Consider the following 13,182-nt stretch of genomic DNA (forward strand, 5'->3'; position numbering starts at 1 on the left):
GCTTTATAGTATAGTGTAATATCTGGTACTGCTAGGCCCCCTTCCTTCACATTTTTTTTCATTATTTCCTTTGATATTCTTGATCTTTTGTTATTACAAATGAAATTTGTTATAGTTTTTTCTAATTCAGTAAAGAAGTTTTTTGGTAGTTTGATAGGTATGGCACTAAATAGGTAAATTAATTTGGGTAGAATGGTCATTTTTATTATGTTAGCTCATCCTACCAATGAGCAATCAATGGCTTTCCAATTCTTGAGATCCAGTTTTATTTGTTTGGAAAGTGTTTTGTAGTTGTTTTCATATAATTTCTAATTCAGTAAAGAAGTTTTTTGGTAGTTTGATAGGTATGGCGCTAAATAGGTAAATTAATTTGGGTAGAATGGTCATTTTTATTATGTTAGCTCATCCTACCCATGAGCAATCAATGGCTTTCCAATTCTTGAGATCCAGTTTTATTTGTTTGGAAAGTGTTTTGTAGTTGTTTTCATATAATTCCTGTGTTTGTTTTGGTAGATAGATTCCCAAGTATTTTATATTGTCTAGGGTGATTTTAAATGGTGTTTCTCTTTCTACCTCTTGCTGCTCTAATGTGTTGGAAATATATAGAAATGCTGATGATTTATGTGCATTGATTTTGTATCCTGCAACTTTGCTATACTTGTTGATTATTTCTACAAGCTTCTTAGTTGATTCTCTAGAATTTTTTTAAGTAGACCATCATATCATTTGCAAAGAGTGATAGCTTAGTCTCCTCATTGCCTATTTTGATACCTTCAATTTCTTTTTCTTCTCTAATTGCTACTGCTAGTGTTTCTAGTACAATGTTAAATAATAGAGGAGATAATGGGCATCCTTGTTTCACTCCTGATCTTATTGGGAAGGCTTCTAATTCATTCCCATTGCATATGATGCTTGTTGATGGTTTTAGGTATATACTGTTTATTATTTTTGGGAAAGGTCCTTCTATTCCTATACTTTCCAGGGTTTTCAAAAGGAATGGGTGCTATATTTTGTCAAAGGTTTTTTCAGCATCTATTGAGATAATCATGTGATTTTTGTTTGATAGATTGTTGATATGGTCAATTATGTGGATGGTTTTCCTAATGTTGAACCAACCTTGCATTCCTGGTATAAATCCCACCTGATCATGGTGGATGATCTTCTTAATTACTTGCTGGAGTCTCTTTGCTAATATTCTATTTAAGATTTTTGCATCTATGTTCTTTAGGGAGATTGGTCTGTAGTTTTCTTTCTCTGTTTTTGATCTCCCTGGCTTTGGAATCAGTACCATATTTGTGTCATAAAAGGAATTTGGTAGGACTCCTTCTTTGCTTATCATATCAAATAATTTGTATAGTATTGGGATTAGTTGCTCTTTGAATGTCTGAAAGAATTCACTTGTGAATCCATCAGGCCCTGGCGATTTTTTCTTAGGGAGTTCTTTGATGGCTTGTTCAATTTCTTTTTCTGATATGGGATTATTTAGGTATTCTATTTCTTCTGCTGTTAATCTAGGCAATTTATATTTTTGTAAATATTCATCTATATCTCCTAAATTGTTATATTTATTGCCATATAATTGGGCAAAATAGTTTTTAATGATTGCCTTAATTTCCCCTTCATTAGAAGTGAGGTCTCCCTTTTCATCTTTGATACTGTCAATTTGGTTTTCTTCTTTCCTTTTTTTTATTAGATTGACCAGTACTTTGTCTATTTTATCTGTTTTTTCAAAATACCAGCTTCTAGTCTTATTTATTAATTCAATAGTTCTTTTACTTTCAATTTTATTAATTTCTCCCTTGATTTTTAGTATTTCTAATTTAGTTTTCATCTGTGGATTTTTAATTTGCTCACTTTCTAATTTCTTGAGTTGCATGCCCAATTCATTAATCTCTGCCCTCCTTAACTTGTTAACATATGCACTCAAGGATATAAATTTCCCCCTGAGTACTGCCTTGGCTGTATCCCACAGAATTTGGTAGGATGTCTCATCATTGTCATTTTCTTCAATGAAATTGTTGATTGTTTCTATGATTTCTTCTTTGACTAATTGGTTTTGGAGAATCATATTATTTAATTTCCAATTAGTTTTTTATTTTCCTGTCCAGGTGCCCTTACTAATTATTATTTTTATTGCATTATGATCTGAGAAGGTTACATTTATCATTTCTGCTCTTTTGCATTTGTTTGCAATGTTTCTATGCCCTACTACATGGTCAATCTTTGTGAATGTACTATGTGCAGCTGAAAAGAAGGTGTGTTCCTTTTTGTCCCTATTTATTTTTCTCCACATATCCATTAAATCTAATTTTTCTAGGACTTCATTCACCTCTCTTACCTCTTTCTTATTTATTTTTTGGTTTGATTTATCTAGATCTGAAAGAGGAATATTTAGATCTCCCACTATTATGGTTTTACTATCTATTTACTTCTTGAGCTCTGCCAGTTTCTCCTTTATGAATTTGTATGCTATGCCACTTGGTGCATACATATTGAGCAGTGTTATTTCCTCATTGTTTATACTGCCTTTAATCAGGATATAATGACCTTCCCTGTCTTTTTTTAATCATATCTATTTTTACTTTGGCTTTGTCAGAAATCACAATTGCCACTCCTGCCTTCTTATTCTCATTTGACGCCCAAAAACTTTTGCTCAAGTCCTTAACCTTAAACATGTGTATGTTCACCTGCCTCATTTGTGTTTCTTGTAGACAACATATGGTAGGGTTTTGGTTTCTAATCCACTCTGCTATTTGCTTCTGTTTTATGAGTGAGTTCATCCCATTCACATTCAGAGTTATAATTATCAGTTGTGCATTCGCTGACATTTTCATATCCTCCCCTAGACCCACCCCTTCTTCTTAAACTATTTCTTTTTAAACCAGTGGTTTTCTTTAAGCCAGTATCCCTTATCCCCTCCCTTGATTAACTTCCCTTTCTACCCCCTCCCTTATTATTCCCCTCTTTTTATTTTTAAAGGTCTAATAAATTCCCTCCCCCTTCTTCTCCCTTCCCTTTTTTGACCTCCCCACTCCCCTGCTCCCCTTGGTTTATCCCTTCTGACTTTCTCAGTAGGGTTAGATAGAGTTTTATATCCCAATGGATAAGATAGCTACTCTTCCCTCTCCGGGTTGATTACACTGAGAGTAAGGTTTAAATATTACCTCTTGATGCTCTCTTCTAGTATTTGTCCCTCCCCATCCCATGCCCTCTTTTTGTGTAATAGATTATCCTATTTTTCTTATTCTCTCAAGTTTCTCCTGGTGTCCCCCTCCATTCACCCTCCTCTTTCCCACCCCCCATATCATCTTAGACCATTCAGCACTCTACCCTCTCCCCATTAATCATTCTTCCGACCACTATAATAGTGAATACTTAATAGTGAATAGAGTTCACTACAGAGAATTATACATAGCATTTCTCCACATAGGAATACAGATAATTAGATCTTACTGAGGCCCTTAAAAAGGCAAATTTAAAAAATTATGAGTTTTTTTTCTTTCCCCTCTGTTTCTTATTTACCTTTTCATGTTTCTCTTGATTTTTGTGGTTGGATATCAAACTTTCCATTTAGTCCTGGTCTTTTCTGTGCAAATACTTGGAAATCTTCAATTTTGTTGAATGCCCATACTTTCCCCTGGAAGTATATAGTCAATTTTGATGGGTAGTTGATCCGTGGTTGAAGGCCCAGCTCTCTTGCCTTTCTGAATATCATATTCCAAGCCTTGTGGTCTTTTAGCGTGGAGGCTGCCAGATCCTGTGTGATCCTGATTGGTGCTCCTTGATATTTGAATTGTCTCTTTCTGGCTTCTTGTAAGATTTTTTTCTTTTACTTGGAAGCTCTTGAATTTGGCTATTATATTCCTGGGGATTGTCTTTTCTGGGTCTAGTGTAGAGGGTGATCTATGGATCCTTTCAGTGTCTATATTGCCCTCTTGTAGAACTTCAGAGCAATTTTGCTGAATAATTTCTTTTAGTATGGAGTCCAAATTCCTATTAATTCCTCCTTTTTCAGGAAGACCAATAATTCTCAAATTGTCTCTTCTAGACCGGTTTTCTTGATCTGTCACTTTCTCATTGAGATATTTCATGTTTCCTTCTATTTAATCAGTCTTTTGACTTTGTTTTATTTGTTCTTGCTATCTTGTGAGATCATTGGCTTCTAATTGCTCAATTCTAGGCTTTAGGGACTGGTTTTCGGCTATAATATTTTGGTTTTCCTTTTCAATCTGCTCATTTCTGGTGTTCAATTTGATTATCAGTTCATTTGATTTCTGAGCCTCACTTTTCAATTGCAAAATTCTGCCTTTTAAACTGTTATTTTCTTGCCTGATTTCCTTTTGAGCTATTTCCCATTTCTCTAGCCAAATCTTTTCCAACTTTTTCGTCATCTCAAATTTGAACTCTTCAAGCACTTGTGACCAGTTTTCATTATTTTGGGAGGGTCCGGATGCTTGTTTGTTCTCCTCTTCTGTTTGCTCGTTTGTCTGGATTTTCTCTGTGTAAAAGTTGTCGAGTGTTAAAGATTTCTTCTTCTTCTTGTTAATCTTTCTCTTTTGGCCTTCCTGAATCTGGGTTGCCATTGTTAGCCCAGGCCGTTCTCAGCTTTATCCTCACTCTCAGGGTCTGTCTGCGGTCTTTCAGCTCCTCAGGTCTCAGCTCTGGTTGTTCTCAAGGTCAAGCCCCCTGGTAGACCCCCTTGCTTGATCCTCTGCTGGAGGCTCCTTTACACATCTCAGGGCACTGCTTCCACAATCGTATACCGTCTGCACTGGTTCCCCACTCAGGGTTTCAGAGCCTTTGCTCATGCGCGCACGCCTATGTCCACCTCCACCTGTGCCTGCTCTCTGCACCTGTACTCCGTGCCCACGCTCAAAGTCCGTGTGTGTTCTTTAGCCTTTTGGGGTCCTAAGTCTTGCTGCTCTCAGGAACAGGCCCTGGAGCTGCCAATGACTCAATGGGCGCCCCAAACTTGCTCTATTTCTCTTGAGCTGGCTTTGGCACTGTAGGTGGTATGTGTGGAGGGGGTGGGATTGCTCAGCTCGTGATTTAGTGAGAGCTGTTTCACCCCTTTATAGCATGGAAATGCCCCGATTCCACGTACCATCCACACTGCGCCCTGTTGTGGGGTCCCTCCGTTTGTCTGGATTTGTTTTTATGTCCCCTTAAGGAGTCCTGTATGTTTTGGTTAGGAGAGGTTAAGCGCTGCTTTTTACTCTGCCGCCATCTTGACCAGGAACCACAGTTTTTTAAGATTTAAGAGTGACCCTTCTTTAGCTGCCATCATTCCTTCCTTTAAAGGGTGCTCCCACATGCTCCCACAGTCACTGGGAATGTTGAGGGAATTACCTGGTCAAAGATAAAAATGGGATTTCCTTAATACTCATTGAGAACAGGGATATTTATATGCCAGGTCTGGCTTTGGCACCCTAAAAATGGAAGTGAGACTTTGTGCAGAACTTTGCTATGATTCTTCCTAGAAGCTTAACACAGCATTCTGGACTGTAAAGAATTGTTTTGATGCTGTGTGCATTAGCAAATTCCTCTTACTCAGGGCATTTGATCATATATAAACACTATAGTAAATCTTTATCAATTAATTTAAAGCTAAAATATCTAAGCTTTGATAGGTAACATTAGAAATATTTAACCTAAAATTGTGATTCTTTTTATACTCATATAAATATTTGGCCTTATTATCTATCCTTAATTATCTAAAATTCTTTCAATACCTCAGAGCGGTATAATTAGGCAATGATCTAGAAACATCTAAATTAGGATATAATTATGCTGTTTCATAACGTTATATCACCAATGTTTGTTTGGGTTTTTTTTTGAGTGAGAAGACTTGTGTGCCTTATCTTAAAGAAAATTATTATGTTCTATCATTTGCCATTTCTAAGTAACATCTTGACTTATTATTTGCTATAATACTAATACTTGTGTATGGGATATATTCGGTAAAGCAAGCAGATTACATATAAGTATGGAGAGATCAGAAAACATTACTCTATGTAAGTGTGTCCTCTGGTAAATAAATAAAACTAAATAAAATAAATAAAACTATTTATTTGAGTCCAGTTGGAAACTGGTTATGTTCGACAAAATGTAACATAATTTGCCAAGCTTTTTAATGGATTCTGTCCTAAGTTTATTGTTATAATAGAAGGGCAAAGCATCTTTTGGGTGAATTCTTGTATTATCATCTAACTTAGGCAGACAAACCACATGTTTACAAAGAGCAGTATCTATGGCACCTGCAGAAAAAGAAGATTCTTTGCAAAATCTCATCCTCCGGAGGGGGATTGAGAGTTAAAACTGGGGAAGATTAAAGTAACTAATAACAAATAAGAAATAATAACACAGAACGGAAGTGAGATAAAAATCAAAGTGGAAGTTTTTAAAGAAAGTTAAAAAAAAATCTCAAATGATTATGTATACGTCAAGTCTGTTTCTAAGAAATGAGCATGTTCTAATGCCAATTGGGGATATAGCAACTTTGTCCCTTTTAGTGTGTCATTGGCAGTTTTCCAAAGTGGGGGTTTGGTTCAAACAGAAGGGAAAAAAAAGCAAAAAGTATAAGAAATGCCAATTCTTTATTATCGAGGATCATAAGTTGATATTCTTTATATTCACTAAATTAGAATCCTAAGTTTTAAAGTTGGCTTTCACCATCTGACCTAACTATGGGCAAAGCAAAATTTTTGTGCCTATTAAATTGTATTAAGATCTATTTTTCAAGAAATATTAAGGAAAGTTATTATCAGTGACCCAGCACCAAGAGAAAGTAGATTTGCCAGGGGACCTGCGTGCCTCCAGATGGCCAAAGAAGATGGCGACAATAGCGAAGGACTCCAGTAATCAGACAGCTGCCTCATGAGACTCTGAATCCTTGGACAGAACAGACTGGACAGCGGAGGTTGTGTCACCTCTTCCTTCCATGTCTCTACCACACACCATTATTTTATTTGTAATTTTAATTCTGCCAGAAGGGGAGTGACATCAAATGGCTCCCGGGCAATTGTCCTACCCATCGTTTTTTAACATGTTGAGAAACAGCCAAGCATGGAGTTAGGTCTTCCTTGTACTATAGAGTCATTATATTCTGGGTGCTTCATTGAGGAAACTGAGACTCAGTTTCCCCAAGAAGTAAAGGGAGGATTGTGAGACCTTATTTTTCACATACTGTATTCATTTGTAGATAATAGAAAGAATGACTGGACAACCCTGTGCAGGGTCCGGAGCAGAGGTAGCTCGCCGTCTCCTGCTATTTGCCTTTTCTTCTTCCTCGGCCATCGCAGGGAATGTCTTCCCTGTTTAGTGAGCGGAGGAGGCCGTCCTTTCCAAGGACGGGATCTGTCCCATTGTGGGGACGGAGAAGGGGACAAGAGGACGGACAACCTTGTCACTGGTTATCACTAAAGCTGTCTTGGGATGATGAAGGCAGGGCTGAGCCATGAGCTCCTTCAGAGCTATTTAATAGGTTTTCTGACTCAGCTCGGGGCGTCCTGATGCCAAGAGAGCCCGCGAGACCCACCTCCCTTTGTAAAAGTGAAATTTGGGAAATGTATCAAACTACATTTCCCGTGGTCCAACGGGTTTCCGTTTCCGGTTTTTGGGCTTGGGAAGGCTTACATCTTGACGCAGGGAAGGGTTTAAATCTCCTGGGTTAGGAGGGAGTGGTCTCTTTTGCCAGTAGGCTCGCTCTTTGGCGAGTAGGCGCTTGGCTAGGAGGCAGTAATGGAGGCGGCAGTTTTGAATGCTTACAAGCGCGTGGTCTGATAACTTTATCTATCAACATGGCTTTAATTAAAATACTAATTTATATTATTATCACAGCCTTTATCATTTTTAATATTTACAATTATGGCAACCAGAAGTTTGGAAATAGAATTCTCAATTTTCTAGATAGCCTAAGAAGAAGCCATGCGGCTTTGGGACCCCGAGTCTCAGAAGCAATTTTTTTCCTTGCCCAGTCCTCTCCCGATTTTCCCCAGCCTAGAGGCTGTTTTACGGGGNAACATGGCTTTAATTAAAATACTAATTTATATTATTATCACAGCCTTTATCATTTTTCATATTTACGCCTTCTGGGTGATGACTGGCCTAACCAGTGAGCTTAAGAGGATCAATAAACTTATATCATTAAACAAAATTCAGTCTCTCCCAGTAATTTTAGCAGAAACAGAGAATGGGGGCAGCAGACTGCCCAGGGAACCCTGGCTAGAGCCTGGCTTGGTCATGGACACACGGTGTCTGCCTGCCTGGTGGCAGCCGGGGTGTGAGGGGACCCTAACTCTGGGCCCCCCATAAGGAAAGAGAACAACTGCAAACTGGCAAGGGCTGAGGAGCATCCTGGAGCCTCAGGCTGGTGCTCGAGAGAGAGGGCCTTGCTGTGGTCCCCAGCCCTCTCCAGGTGACCAGCAGCCTCACTCAAGGCCTGTGGAAGGGCAAAAGGCCTTGTAGCTTCTGCTGAGGGCTGTGCTGCCTTGTCTCTGGGCCATATCGAACCTAAGCCATTATTTCAGCTAAACCCCAATACAGTGGGCAGAGGGACGTTTGGCTCCTCTGCCTGGGGCCTGCCAGGCTGGTCTGGGTGGGGAGTGAAGACAAGAAGCAGCCCCATGTGGCTGGGGGCTCTGTTGGGATGGTTGAGGTTAAAAGGATTTGTGGAGGGCTTGGTGGGTGTGGGTGACCCTCAGAGGGGCCCCTGGACGTGGCTCTTGCGCCCAGGGTCAGGGATGGCAGCTGAGCCCTGGGGAGGCTTCTCTAAGCCACGGGCAATGACTCAGGAAGGCAGGTGCTCTGGGTGTGGTGGCAGCTTGGAAAGGGGCTAATTAAGGGTGTCCCTGAGGGCCAGGGGGTATAGCTCAGGGGTAGAGCATTTGACTGCAGATCAAGAGGTCCCTGGTTCAAATCCAGGTGCCCCCTACCAGCTGCCTCACCTTTTAGGCCTTCCACCTGCTCCTCTTCCTCTTTGCTCCCCATCTGCAACAACCCAGCCTCTGCCAGCCTCAGCCTCTCTCCCACCTGTGACTGCTGCACTCCAAGCATGCTGGGTCCAGGCCAAGGCATCTCCCTGAGCTCAGGCTGACCCCACTCCCTGGAGGGGCCCCCAGCTTGGCTCTCTATGACCTGGATGATGCAGGCTCCTCCTCGCTCTTTGGGGATGTCAGGGTGGTACAACAAACAGTATCTGGCCATGTTCAGTAGCCTCCCATTGGCAGCCTCTTGCCTGCTTCTCCAATCCTCTTCTGGGGCCTGCAGAAACCTAAAGAGGAGGCCCCCAGCTTGTCAGAGCCAAACTGCTGACCAGGCACACACTTTGTCAAGTGCCCTCCCTGGGGGCTCAGGGTCCGGGGGTCACCACAATTATATAGAAAACCAAAATTGTCCAGGATTCTGATCCAGGCCTGGCCAGAGCCTCCTCTTTGCTCCCTCATTTCCTTGTTCCTGCATTTGACACTAGAGCTCTTCCTGTGCCTGCAAGTGTGGCTTCTGCCCCTTGTCCTCGGGCTTCTCAGGGGCCTCCAGCCTCTGCCTCCTGCCCTGTGTCTGGGGTCTCCTCCTTCTCCTTCTGCTGATACTCCCTTCCAGTGTGTGGGCAAAAGCCCTGCCCTTCCTCCTGCATTGGCCTCATATTGAAAATGTCAAGGACCATTAGGAGGTCTTCTGCTTTTTTGGAACAACAGGTTTACAACCAAAATAAAATATCATCACATGGGGAGGACTGAAGGGGACGGATGGCCCAACACATACATTTCAGTTCATCATATCCAAAGGCTCACTCAGCATCCATGAAGGAGTATCTGATTTCTCCTGAGTTCCTCCAGAGCTTGTGACCAATTTCCATTTGGGGAGGTGGAGGGGTTGCATGTGTTTGCTTGTTTCTCACTCTCTTCCTTTGCTTCTGTGTTTGCTCTTTTTCTCCACAGAAATTTTCCAGGGTCAAGAACTTTTTTTGCTGTTTTTTATTCCTTTTCCTGCTGGAGGATTGGGATTCCTGTATGTTGGTGGTCATTGCTATCTTGGTTTCTATCTCACAGAGCTTTCAAAGCCTTGGGATTATCTTCCCTTCCCTGTCAGAGGCCTGAGGGAGGGCAGGTAGATCTGTGGAGTTTTTTGCATAGTGTGCTTCAGAGTATTTTGCCCTGAGGCTATCTTCCTCAGCTGCTGCCACCACCACTGCTGCTCTGCGGGAGTAAGCTCCCTGCTATTCCCCAAGTCTCACTGCCCAGGTCTGGCACAGCCCTCAGGGGTGAGTTTGTGGTGCTTTCAGCAAACCCCCAAGAATTCAGAGACTTTTCTAGCCCTGGTTCTCACTGGTTCAGTGAGAAGGGGGACAGTCCCTTGTGCAGTTTTGTTCCCTTATAGCATGGGAATCCCCTCTCACTACCTGTCACATTGTGTCCAGTGAAAGAGACCCTTTACTAGTCCTGTTTTGGCCTTTGTCCTTTTGACACTTTTTGTAATGATTGGTTTGGAAGAGATTTCTGAGAGGTTCCAAGTTTTTCCTGCTACTAAGTCACCATCAGTGTGGTTTCTTCTGGCATCTTCTATTGCTATCCCTTTTCAGTCACTCTGGAATCATGAAGGTCCTTACAGCATTTTCTCCTGAAGATCTGATTTCTTCGTCCAGGTCACTGGCAATAGCCTTCCCTAAACCTGCCATTTAAAAAATCTTAATCTATGGACCTTCATGAGAGCTCCACATTCTCTCTTAGGAGGATACACATACATAAATTGATGGTAACAGAAAAGAATGTTCTAAATGGTGTGAAAATGGAATCAACTCTCTCCTGCCTATTTTTAGATTTAATCACCAGAAGCATATACACCCCACTTATCTTTAAGAATGGGGAGGTCTGTGACCCACGTGTGCTAGAGTGCACGTGTGCAGATTCGACTGACTGACCCCTGGGCAGTCCTAAGCAAAACTTTAGCTGTAATTGGTCCATGTAAAGTAGAAGGAAGGCACAGAAAGTGACGAAAGAATGGTCTTTAAAAAGTGATGAGAACTTCCAGTGAGGAGATCTTTTGCCTTGAACTTGAACTTGAAGGAACTCCAGCTTGGGTCCTCAGACTGCTCTTGGATTTTTCCCTTAGCACTACCATGAGGGTGAGTGAAAAAGACTAACACTTTTTCCTAATTTTTCTGAGAGATACTAGCCTCCAGAGAGGCCCTCATCTTGGAGGAGACTTCTTGGCTAAAACCCTTGTCTAATTTACCTCTGAGCCCCCTTTGCTAGAGCCTCTGAAGCCCTGCCTGGTTTGGACCAAGCCAGAGTAATTATCTTCTCTCTCTGATTTCCTTACTTTCACTCTCTCCCTCTATTTTATAAATAAATTGCTAAAAAGTCATTCTGACTAGTATAATAATTATGGCTACTACATTCCTCATAAATTTAGTCCAACCCTTTAATATTTTACCCCTTACAATGGTGTATATCCTTTTCCAACAATAATACAATTGGCAGATGATGTGTGGCTACGGTAATTATAAGAATGAAGTAAATACATCATCCTAATGATATGTAAACCACATTTCCCAAAATTAAAAGAATATAGATATGAGTATGTAATATATAAAATTATAACACATCCGTGATATTTTTCAATTAAATTTAAAAGGTTTTTTACAATTACTACAATATGAAACAATGATTATCTGTGAAAACTTGGCTACTCTCAGCAATGCACTGACCTAAATTCTGAAAGACTTATGATGGGGAATGCTATCCACCTCCAAAGAAGGAACTGTTGGAGTCATCTTTCATATCAGTGTTTTATTTTGGGGTTTTGATTATATATGAGTGTTACAACAATATGGAAGTGTGAAATCAAAAAAAGTTTTTGTACAAATAAAACTAATGCAAACAAGATTAGAAGAGCAACAACAAATTTGAGGGGGGGTTGGAATTTATAGCAAGTGACTGACAAAAACCTTGTTTCTCAAATATAAGGAGAACTGAGTCAAATTTATAAGAACACAAAGCATTCTCAAATTGAAAAATGGTCAAAGGATAAGAATAGACAGTTCTCAGAGGAAGAGATGAAAACTATCCATACTCCTATTTAAAAATATACACCAATATACAAATATACAAAAATATTGGTCAGAAAAATTCACATTAAAACCTACCAGATGGGCTAACATGACCAAAAGGGAAAATAATAAATGTTGGAGGGAAATGTGTGAAAATTGTGACATTAGTACACTATTGGTGGAACTGATTCAATCATTCTGGAGAGCAATACAGAACTAGCTCCAAAATGCCACAAAATTATACATAACCTTTGACCCAGCAATACCACTACTATCTCTGTATCACAAAAAGATCAGAGATAAAGGAAAAGAATCCATCTGTTACAAAATATTTTTCATAGTTTTTTTGTGGTGGCAAAGAACTAGAAAGTGAAGGGTTGCCCATCACTTGGGGAATGGATGAACAAGTTGTGATATATGTAATGGAAAACTATTGCTCCATAAGAAATGATGATGAGTTAACATAAAAAAAATGACCGTTCTACCCAAATTAATTTACTTATTTAGTGCCATAGCTATCAAACTACCAAAAAACTTTTTTCCCAAATTAGAAAAAACTACAACAAAGTTCATTGGAAGAAGAAAAGATCAAGAATATCAAGGGAAATAATGAAAAAAAACGTGAAGGAAGGTGGCCTAGCAGTACCAGATATTAAACTATATATAGGGGCAGCTGGGTAGCTCAGTAGATAGAGAGCCAGAAAAAGAGATGGGAGGTCATAGGTTCAAATCTGACCTCAGACACTTCCCAGCTGTGTGAACCTGGGCAAGTCACTTGACCCCCATTGCCTACCCTTACCACTCTTCTGCCTTGGAGCCAATACACCGTATTGACTCCAAGACGGAAGGTAAGGGTTTAAAAAATTTAAAAAAAAAAACTATACTATAAAGCAGCGGTCATCAAAACAATATGGTACTGGCTAAGAGACAGAAGGGAGGATCAGTGGAATAGACTTGGGGTAAGTGACGTCAGCAAAACAGTGTATGATAAACCCTAAGAGCCCAACTTTTGGGACAAAAATCTACTATTTGACAAAAACTGTTGGGAAAATTGGAAAACAATATAGGAGAGATTAGGTTTAGATCAACATCTCACACGCTACACCAAGATAAATTCAGAATGGGTGAATGACTTG

At 40.2% G+C, this 13,182-nt stretch overlaps 1 non-coding gene across 1 annotated transcript; it reads left to right on the top strand.

Moving 5' to 3' along the window:
* Window positions 1-8,859: 8,859 nt before the first annotated feature.
* On the top strand, window positions 8,860-8,931 carry TRNAC-GCA. The gene has a single exon. It is a non-coding gene; the product is annotated as a tRNA-Cys (tRNA).
* Window positions 8,932-13,182: the final 4,251 nt, after the last annotated feature.

This window comes from Gracilinanus agilis, chromosome 5 (genome assembly GCF_016433145.1).
Source record: "Gracilinanus agilis isolate LMUSP501 chromosome 5, AgileGrace, whole genome shotgun sequence".
Classification (NCBI taxonomy): Eukaryota; Metazoa; Chordata; class Mammalia; order Didelphimorphia; family Didelphidae; genus Gracilinanus; species Gracilinanus agilis.